Raw genomic sequence first — 9,622 nt, 5'->3', positions numbered from 1 at the left:
TTAAACATGATAAACCTTGTCTGAATTAGTCACAGAGTTATGAATGTATATCATAACTATCTATGCAGTGTCTGGCTTAGGACACAGGCTGCAAATAGATTAAACATGATAAACCTGTGTCTGAATTTAGTCACAGAGTTATGAATGTATATCATAACTATCTATGCAGTGTCTGGCTTAGGACACAGGCTGCAAATAGATTAAACATGATAAACCTGTGTCTGAATTTAGTCACAGAGTTATGCATGTATATCATAACTATCTATGCAGTGTCTGGCTTAGGACACAGGCTGCAAATAGATTAAACATGATAAACCTGTGTCTGAATTTAGTCACAAAGTTATGAATGTATATCATAACTATCTATGCAGTGTCTGGCTTAGGACACAGGCTGCAAATAGATTAAACATGATAAACCTGTGTCTGAATTTAGTCACAGAGTTATGAATGTATATCATAACTATCTATGCAGTGTCGGGCTTAGGACACAGGCTGCAAATAGATTAAACATGATAAACCTGTGTCTGAATTTAGTCACAGAGTTATGAATGTATATCATAACTATCTATGCAGTGTCTGGCTTAGGACACAGGCTGCAATAGCTAGAAAAACTTTTTACACACTGAATGAAAGTAGATATGGAACCTCATGGCTTAGGACATCGTTCCTTTTATCATAGGTTTTAACGTTTTAATATAGCATAATGAAAGAATATGCTTATAATTGTGTATGTCCGTTTATATATTGGATCGCTACAATAGCTGTTACGGCTTTAAAGTCTCGGGCAAGGCCATATGAATATTCATTGGGTCTATAAAATTAGAAAATTAAACGAGACTTACCTGTAAGTTGAAGTTTGATTGGGATTTTATAGACCCAAGAATATTCTTAGGCCTTGACCGCCCTTCCCAATTTTATCCCACCCCATGAATGTATACATCGTTTTGCAAAATTGCAAATCAATTTGAGGTCTTTTAATTAGATAATTGATGGTAACAGCTATTGTAGCCTATTAGCTTTAAATAGTGATTGCGCATGTGCAGGGACGCTTTCTCTTGGGCAAGGCCTAAGAATATTCTTGGGTCTATAAAATTCCAATCAAACTTCAACTTACAGGTAAGTCTCGTTTAATTTTCTAATTCATTTCCCTCTCTCTCTCCATCTCTCTCTCCCTCTCTCACTCTTCCCCCCTCTCTCTCTCCCCCCTCTCTCTCCCTCTTTCTTTCTCTCTCTCTCTCCTCCTCTCTCCTCATCCCTCCTTCTCCCTCCGCTCTCTCTTCCTCTTTCTTGCTCTCTCCCCTTCCTCTCCCCCCCTCTCTCTCTCACTCTCTCCCTCTCTTTCTTTCTTTCCCTCTTCTTCTCTGGCTTTTTCTTTCTTTCTCTCTCTCCCTCTTACTTCCTCTCTCTCTCTCTCTCTCTCTCTCTCCCTCTCTCTCTCTTTCTCTCTCTCTCCCTCTCTCTTTCCTTATCTCTCTCTCCCTCTCTCTCCTTCTCCCTCCGACTCTCTCTTCCTCTCTCTCTCTCCCTGTCTCTCTCTCGATCTCTCTCTCTCTCTCTTTCACTCTATCTCTCTCTCCATCTCTCCCTCTCCCTCCCTGTCTCTCCCCCTTTCTCTTTCAATTCATTTCTCTCTCTCCCTCTCTCTCACTCTACCCCTCTCTCTCCCTCTGTCTCTCTCTCTCCCTCTTTCTTTATCTCTCTCTCTCTCCCTCTCTCTTTTCCCCTCTCTCTCTCCTCCTCTCTCCCTCTCCTTCTCCCTCCGGCTCTCTCTTCCTCTCTCTCGCTCTCTCCCCCTCCTCTCTCCCTCTCTCTCTCTCTCGCTCTCTCTCCCTCTCTTTCTTTCTTTCCCTCTTCTTCTCTCCCTTTTTCTTTCTTTCTCTCTCTCTCTGTCTCTCTCTTTTTCTTTCATTCGCTCTCTCTCTCCCTCTCTCCCTCCCTCTCCACCTCTCTCTCTCTTCCTCTCTCTTCTCTCCCCTCTCTCTCCCTTCTCTCTCTCTCTCTCCCCTCCTCTCTCTTTACCTCTCTGCTCTCTCCCCCTCTCTCCCTCTCCTTCCTCTCCTCCTCCTCTCTCCCTCTCGCTCTCTTCCTCTTCACATCTTTTCTTCCAGGTCTCTCCTATTTCTACCTGTTTCATCACCTCTTTCCTCTTCTCTCCCGTGTCTCTCTCCTATTCTTCTCCTGTTCTACACCTTCCATCTTTATCTTCCCGTTCTCTCCTATTTCTTCTGCCCTCTTTCATACACTTCCTCTTATTTTCCTCATCTTCTCTCTCACCCGTTTCTCTCTCTCTCCTCTTCTTTCTGCTCTCGTTTCTCACACATTTTCACATCTTTTCTTCATGTCTCTCCCTATTTGTCTACTTTTCTACACACATTTCCATCTTTCTCCCATGTCTCTCCCTATTTGTCTCACTTTCATCACCATTTCATCATCTTTTCTTACACCTTCCTCTCCTTCTCTCATCTCTTGTCTACCTTCTTCTCCCCTCCTCCTTTCCCCTCTCTCTCTTCACTCATTCTCTCCCTATTCTCTCTCATTTCTCTCCTCTCTTTCCTTCCTCTCTTATCTCTCACCATTTCCTCTCCTCCCTCTTATCTCTCCCTCTCCTCTCTCTCTTTCTCCTCTCTCTCCTCCCTATCTTTCATCTCTCTTCCCCTCTCTCTCTCTCTCTCTCTCTCTTCTCTCTTCCTCCTCCTCCCTCCTCCCTCTCCTCTCCTTCCTCCTCCTTCCTCTCTCTCTTCTTCCTCATCCTCTCCTCTCCTCTTCTCCTCCTTTCCTCTTCTCTCTCTCCTTCCTCTCCCTCCTCTCCTTCCTCTCTCTCCTCCTCTCTCTTCCTCTCTCCTCTCTTTCTCTCTCCCCTCTCTCTCCTCTTCCTCTCTCTCTTCCTCTCTCTTCTCTTCTTCCCTCTTCTCTCTCCCCTCTCTCTCCTCTCCCTTCTCTCTCTTCCTCTCTCCTTCCTCTTGTCTCTCCTTTCTCTCCCTCTACTCTCTCTCCTCTCCTTCTTCTCCTCTCTCTCCTCTCCTCTCTCTCTCTCTCTCTCCTCTTCTCTCTCCTCTCTCTCTCTCTCCTCTTCTCTCTCTCTCTCTCCTTCTCTCCTCCCTCTCTCTCTCTCTCTCTCTCTCTTCCTCTCCTCTCTCTCTCTTCTCTCTCTCCTCCTCTCTCCTCTCTTCTCTTCTTCTCCTCTTCTCCCTCTCTCTACTCTCCTCCTCTTCTCTCTCTCTCCTCTCTCTCTCCCTCTCCTCTTCTCTCCTTCTCTTCTCTCCTCCTCTCTCTACTCTCTTCCTCTCTTCTCTCTTCTCTTCTCTCTTTCTCTCCTCCTCCTCTCTCTCTCCCTTTCTCTCTCCTCTTCCTCTCTCTCTCCTCTTCTCTCCTCTTCCCTCTTCTCCTCTCCTCTCTCCTCTCTCTCTCTCTTTTCTCTTCTCTCCCTTCTCTCCTCTTTCCTCTCTTCTCTTCTCCTCTCTCTCTTCTCTCTCCTCCTCTCTCCTCTCTCTCCTCTCTCTCTCTCTCTCTCTCTCTCCTTCCCTCTCTCTCTCTCTCCTCTTCTTCTCTCTCTCCCTCTTTCTTCTCTTTCTCCTCTCTCTCTCCATCTCTCTCTCCTCTCTTCTCTCTTCTCTCTCCCTCTTCCCTCTCTCTCCTCCTCTCCTACCTCTCCTCTCTCTCTCCCTCTCCTCTCTTCCCTCTCTCCTCTTTCTCCTCTCTCTTCTCCTCTCTCCTCTCTCTCTCTCTCTCTCCTCTCTGCTCCCTTTCTCCTCTCCTCTCCTCTCCTCTCTCTCTCTTTCCTCTCTCTCTCTCTCCTCTCTTCCTCCTCTCTCTTCCTCTCCTCTCTCTTCCTCTCTCTCTCTCTCCTCTCTCTTCCTCTCCTTCTCTCCTTCTCTCTCCTCTCTCCTCCTTCTCCCCCTCTCCTCTTCCTTTCTCCTCTCTTTTTCTCTTTCTCTCCCCCTCTCTTCCTTTCTCTCTTCTCCCTCTCTCTCTCTTCCTCCTTCTCTCTCTTCCCTCTCTCTCTCTTCCTCCTCCCTCTCCTCTTCTTCTCTCTTCCTTCTCTCCTCCTCTCTCCCTCTCCTTTCCCTCTTCATCTTTCTCCCTCTCTGTCTCTCCCTCTTTCTTTCATTCTCTCTCTCTCTCACTCCCTCCCTCTCCCCCTCCCCCGCTCTCTTCTTTCTCCTCTCTCCCTCTCTGTCTCCCTTTTTTCTATCTTTCTCTTCTCTCTTCCCCTCTCTCTCCTACCCTGTCTCTCTCTCTCTCTCTCTGTTCTCCCTTTTTCTCTCTCTTTCTCTCTCTCCTCTCCCTCTCTCTCTCCCCTCTCTCTCTCTCTCCCTCTCTCTCTCCCTCTCCCTCTGGCTCTCTCTTCGTCTCTCTCACTCTCTCTCCCTCTCTGTCTTTCCTCTCTCTCCCTCTCTTACTTCCTCTCTCCCCCTCTCTCCTTCCGGCTCACTCTACCTCTCTAGCTCTCTCTCCCCTCCTCTCTTCCTCTCTCCCTCTCTCTATCCCTTTTCTTCTCTCCTTTTTCTTTCTTTCTCTCTCTCCCTGTCTGTTTCTTCCTTTTTCTCTCTTTCTCTCTCTCTCTCACACTCTCCGTCCCTATCTCTCTCTTTCCCTCTCTCTCTCTCTCTCTTCCCCTCTCTCTCTCTCTCTCTCTCTCTTCCTCTTTTTTTCCCTTTCTCTCTTTCTGTGTCTCTCTCTCTCCCGGTCTCTCACTCTTCCCCTCTCTCTCCCTGTCTCTTTCTCTTCTTCTATCTCTTTCTCCCTCTCTGTCTCTCCCTTTCTCTCTTACCCTCTCTCTACCCTCTCTCTCTCTCTCTCTGTCTCCCTCTCTGTCTCTCTCCCTCTCTCTTGTTCCAATTTTCTCTCTCTCTCACTCTTTCTCTCCCTCTCTCTCTTCCTCTTCCTTTCCCTTTCTCCCTCTCTCTCACTCTTCCCGTCTCTCTCCCTCTCTCCTCCTTTCTCTCTCTCTTTCTCTTCCCCTATCCCTCTCTCCCTCTCTCTGTCCGTCTCTTTCTCTCAGTCCTTCCCCCTCTTAAGAGAGTTGAGTCAAATATGAATACAGTGGGAGGAGAGGAGGAAGAAGATGAAGAAGAAGGTGAGGAGGGGGAGGGGGGCGAGGAGAGAAAAAAGGAGGAGGATGAGGAGAGGAGGAAGAAGATGAAGAAGAAGGTGAGGAGGGGGAGGGGGGCGAGGAGAGAAAAAAGGAGGAGGATGAGGAGAGGAGGAAGAAGATGAAGAAGAAGAGGGGGAGGAGGGGGAGAAGGAGAGAAAAAGGAGGAGGATGAGGAGAGGAGGAAGAAGATGAAGAAGAAGAAGAGGGGGAGGAGGGGGCGAGGAGAGAAAAAGGAGGAGGATGAGGAGAGGAGGAAGAAGATGAAGAAGAAGAGGAGGAGGGGGAGAAGGAGAGAAAAAGGAGGAGGATGAGGAGAGGAGGAAGAAGATGAAGAAGAAGAGGGGAGGAGGGGGGCGAGGAGAGAAAAAGGAGGAGGATGAGGAGAGGAGGAAGAAGATGAAGAAGAAGAAGAGGAGGAGGGGGAGGGGGGCGAGGAGAGAAAAAGGAGGAGGATGAGGAGAGGAGGAAGAAGATGAAGAAGAAGAGGGGGAGGAGGGGGGCGAGGAGAGAAAAAGGAGGAGGATGAGGAGAGGAGGAAGAAGATGAAGAAGAAGAGGAGGAGGGGGAGAAGGAGAGAAAAAAGGAGGAGGATGAGGAGAGGAGGAAGAAGATGAAGAAGAAGAGGGGGAGGAGGGGGGCGAGGAGAGAAAAAGGAGGAGGATGAGGAGAGGAGGAAGAAGATGAAGAAGAAGAGGAGGAGGGGGAGAAGGAGAGAAAAAAGGAGGAGGATGAGGAGAGGAGGAAGAAGATGAAGAAGAAGAGGGGGAGGAGGGGGAGAAGGAGAGGAAAAAGGAGGAGGTTGAGGGGAGGAGGAAGAAAGTGACGAAGAAGAGAAGGAGGAAGAGGAGGACGATGAGGAGAAGAAAAAGAAGAAGATGAAGAAGAAGGGAGAGATAAAGAAAGAGAGAGAGAGAGAAAATAAATAAAGGAAAAGAGAGATAGATAGATAGATAGAAAGAGAGACAGAGATTGGGAAAGATAGCGAGAGAGAGAGAGAGAGAGAGAGAGAGAGAGAGAGAGAGACAACACAGTGCAGTATGTAGCAATGACTATGAAAAATGTTTTTTTCTCTTTTTGAGAAAATTTTTTGTCTAAATTCAAAGCCCTATCTCCACTGAGTAAAAATGTTTTTGAATTTTGAAAATCCATTTATAAATAAACAAGTTATGCAGTTTCAAAGGTGTCATTTATTTGGATGACCCGCAAAGAGGAAAAAAACGCGAAAATATGGGACGCTTTTTCGGCACTTTTTTTCGACCTTTGGTTGTATCTTGCGTAATAAGTGTGAAATTTGAAGAGCAAATTATGATGGTGTTTTGTAAAATACGGGAAAAGTACTCGTCATATTCATATGAAATTTTACAACCAAAAAGAAGAAATGTTCATGTATTACCTTGTCAACGACAAAACCTCCACGCCCGGTAGTTTTAGAAATATTTTACTCCAAAGAGTAAAAATCTATTTTTAACGGTCTTCTGGTAATCGCACGAGTTTTGTCGCTTGACATAATCTAAAATGACCTTTTTTCGAACTGTGTGCCAACTTTCAGTCATATTCATCGATAAACAGCGTCGTAATTAATATTTTAAAATAGCATATACGAAACGGCTTCGTCCCATATTTTGACGCGAATTCGGCACTTCGTGAGCGAAAAAGAGGCCCAAAGATTTGTGCGGGATAGTCATTGCTACAGTATGTCCACAGATATATTGCATTGCATACTATGACGTCATATACATTTTAATAGCCTATATTTCACACCTGATTTCCACCATTAATTTTGTTGCCAATAATTGCTAGTTTGTCTCGTAAACTAGTTTGGGGAAAAGATATGGAAAAGTTTATAAAAACAACAATGCCATACACAAAACTCTTCCTGTCACTGTTTCATACACATTTTCACATCTTTATCTTACACCAGTGTCTACTCCCTAATTTGTCTGACACTATTCCATACACATCTTTATCTTACACCAGTGTCTACTCCCTAATTTGTCTGACACTGTTTCATACACACATTTTCACATCTTTATCTTACACCAGTGTCTACTCCCTAATTTGTCTGACACTGTTTCATACACACATTTTCACATCTTTATCTTACACCAGTGTCTACTCACTAATTTGTCTGACATTGATTCATACACACATTTTCCCATCTTTATCTTACACCAGTGTCTACTCCCTAATTTGTCTGACACTGTTTCATACACACATTTTCACATCTTTATCTTACACCAGTGTCTACTCCCTTATTTGTCTGACACTGTTTCATACACACATTTTCCCATCTTTATCTTACACCAGTGTCTACTCCCTAATTTGTCTGACACTGTGTCATACACATCTTTATCTTACACCAGTGTCTACTCCCTAATTTGTCTGACACTGTTTCATACACACATTTTCCCATCTTTATCTTACACCAGTGTCTACTCCCTAATTTGTCTGACACTGTTTCATACACATATTTTCACATCTTTATCTTACACCAGTGTCTACTCCCTAATTTGTCTGACACTGTTTCATACACACATTTTCACATCTTTATCTTACACCAGTGTCTACTCCCTAATTTGTCTGACACTGTTTCATACACACATTTTCACATCTTTATCTTACACCAGTGTCTACTCACTAATTTGTCTGACACTGTTTCATACACACATTTTCACATCTTTATCTTACACCAGGGTCTACTCCCTAATTTGTCTGACACTGTTTCATACACACATTTTCCCATCTTTATCTTACACCAGTGTCTACTCCCTAATTTGTCTGACACTGTTTCATACACATCTTTATCTTACACCAGTGTCTACTCCCTAATTTGTCTGACACTGTTTCATACACACATTTTCACATCTTTATCTTACACCAGTGTCTACTCACTAATTTGTCTGACACTGTTTCATACACACATTTTCACATCTTTATCTTACACCAGTGTCTACTCTCTAATTTGTCTGACACTGTTTCATACACACATTTTCACATCTTTATCTTACACCAGTGTCTACTCCCTAATTTGTCTGACACTGTTTCATACACATCTTTATCTTACACCAGTGTCTACTCACTAATTTGTCTGACACTGTTTCATACACACATTTTCACATCTTTATCTTACACCAGTGTCTACTCTCTAATTTGTCTGACACTGTTTCATACACACATTTTCACATCTTTATCTTACACCAGTGTCTACTCCCTAATTTGTCTGACACTGTTTCATACACATCTTTATCTTACACCAGTGTCTACTCTCTAATTTGTCTGACACTGTTTCATACACACATTTTCACATATTTATCCTACACCAGTGTCTACTCCCTAATTTGTCTGACACTGTTTCATACACACATTTTCACATCTTTATCTTACACCAGTGTCTACTCCCTAATTGTCTGACACTGTTTCATACACACATTTTCACATCTTTATCTTATACCAGTGTCTACTCCCTAATTTGTCTGACACTGTTTCATACACACATTTTCACATCTTTATCTTACACCAGTGTCTACTCCCTAATTTGTCTGACACTGTTTCATACACACATTTTCACATCTTTATCTTACACCAGTGTCTACTCCCTAATTTGTCTGACACTGTTTCATACACACATTTTCACATCTTTATCTTACACCAGTGTCTACTCCCTAATTTGTCTGACGCTGTTTCATGCACACATTTTCACATCTTTATCTTACACCAGTGTCTATTCCCTAATTTGTCTGACACTGTTTCATACACACATTTTCACATCTTTATCTTACACCAGTGTCTACTCCCTAATTTGTCTGACGCTGTTTCATGCACACATTTTCACATCTTTATCTTACACCAGTGTCTACTCCCTAATTTGTCTGACACTGTTTCATGCACACATTTTCACATCTTTATCTTACACCAGTGTCTACTCCCTCTTTCTCTCCCTCTCTCTGCCCCTGCCTCAATCTCTACTCCCTCCCCTCTCTCTCTCTCTCCTTCCCTCTATCCCTCCTCTCTCTCTGTCCGTCTCTTTCTCTCAGTCCTTCTCCCTCCCTCTATCTCTCTCCCTTTCTCATTCTGCTCGCCCTCTCCCCCCCTCTCTCTCCCTCTATCTCCCCTCTCTCTCCCTCTCTTACTTCCTCTCTCTCCGCCTCTCTCTCTCCCTGTCTCTCTCGCTCTCTCTCTTTCCCTCTCTCTCCCTCTGTTTCTCCCTCTCCCTCTCTGTCTCTCCCCTTTTCTCTCCTTCTCTCTCTTCCTCTTTGTCTCTCCCTTTTTCTCTCTCCAACTCTCACTCCCTCTCTCACTCTTCCCCTCTCTCTCCCCTTCTCTCTCTCTCCCTCTTTCTTTCTCTCTCTCTTTATCTCTTCTCATCTCTCCTTCTCCCTCCGGCTCTCTCTTCCTCTCTCTTTCTCTTTCCCCTTCCTCTCTCCCTCTCTCTCTCACTCTCTCTCCCTCTCTTTCTTTCTTTCCCTCTTCTTCTCTGGCTTTTTCTTTCTTTCTCTCTCTCCCTCTCTGTCTCTCCCTTTTTCTTTC

The sequence above is a fragment of the Berghia stephanieae genome, chromosome 9 (genome assembly GCF_034508935.2).
Source record: "Berghia stephanieae isolate SIO BIC M18660-M18661 chromosome 9, UCSD_Bste_1.3, whole genome shotgun sequence".
In the NCBI taxonomy this organism is placed as follows: Eukaryota; Metazoa; Mollusca; class Gastropoda; order Nudibranchia; family Aeolidiidae; genus Berghia; species Berghia stephanieae.
Note: the sequence above shows the minus strand (reverse complement) of the source record.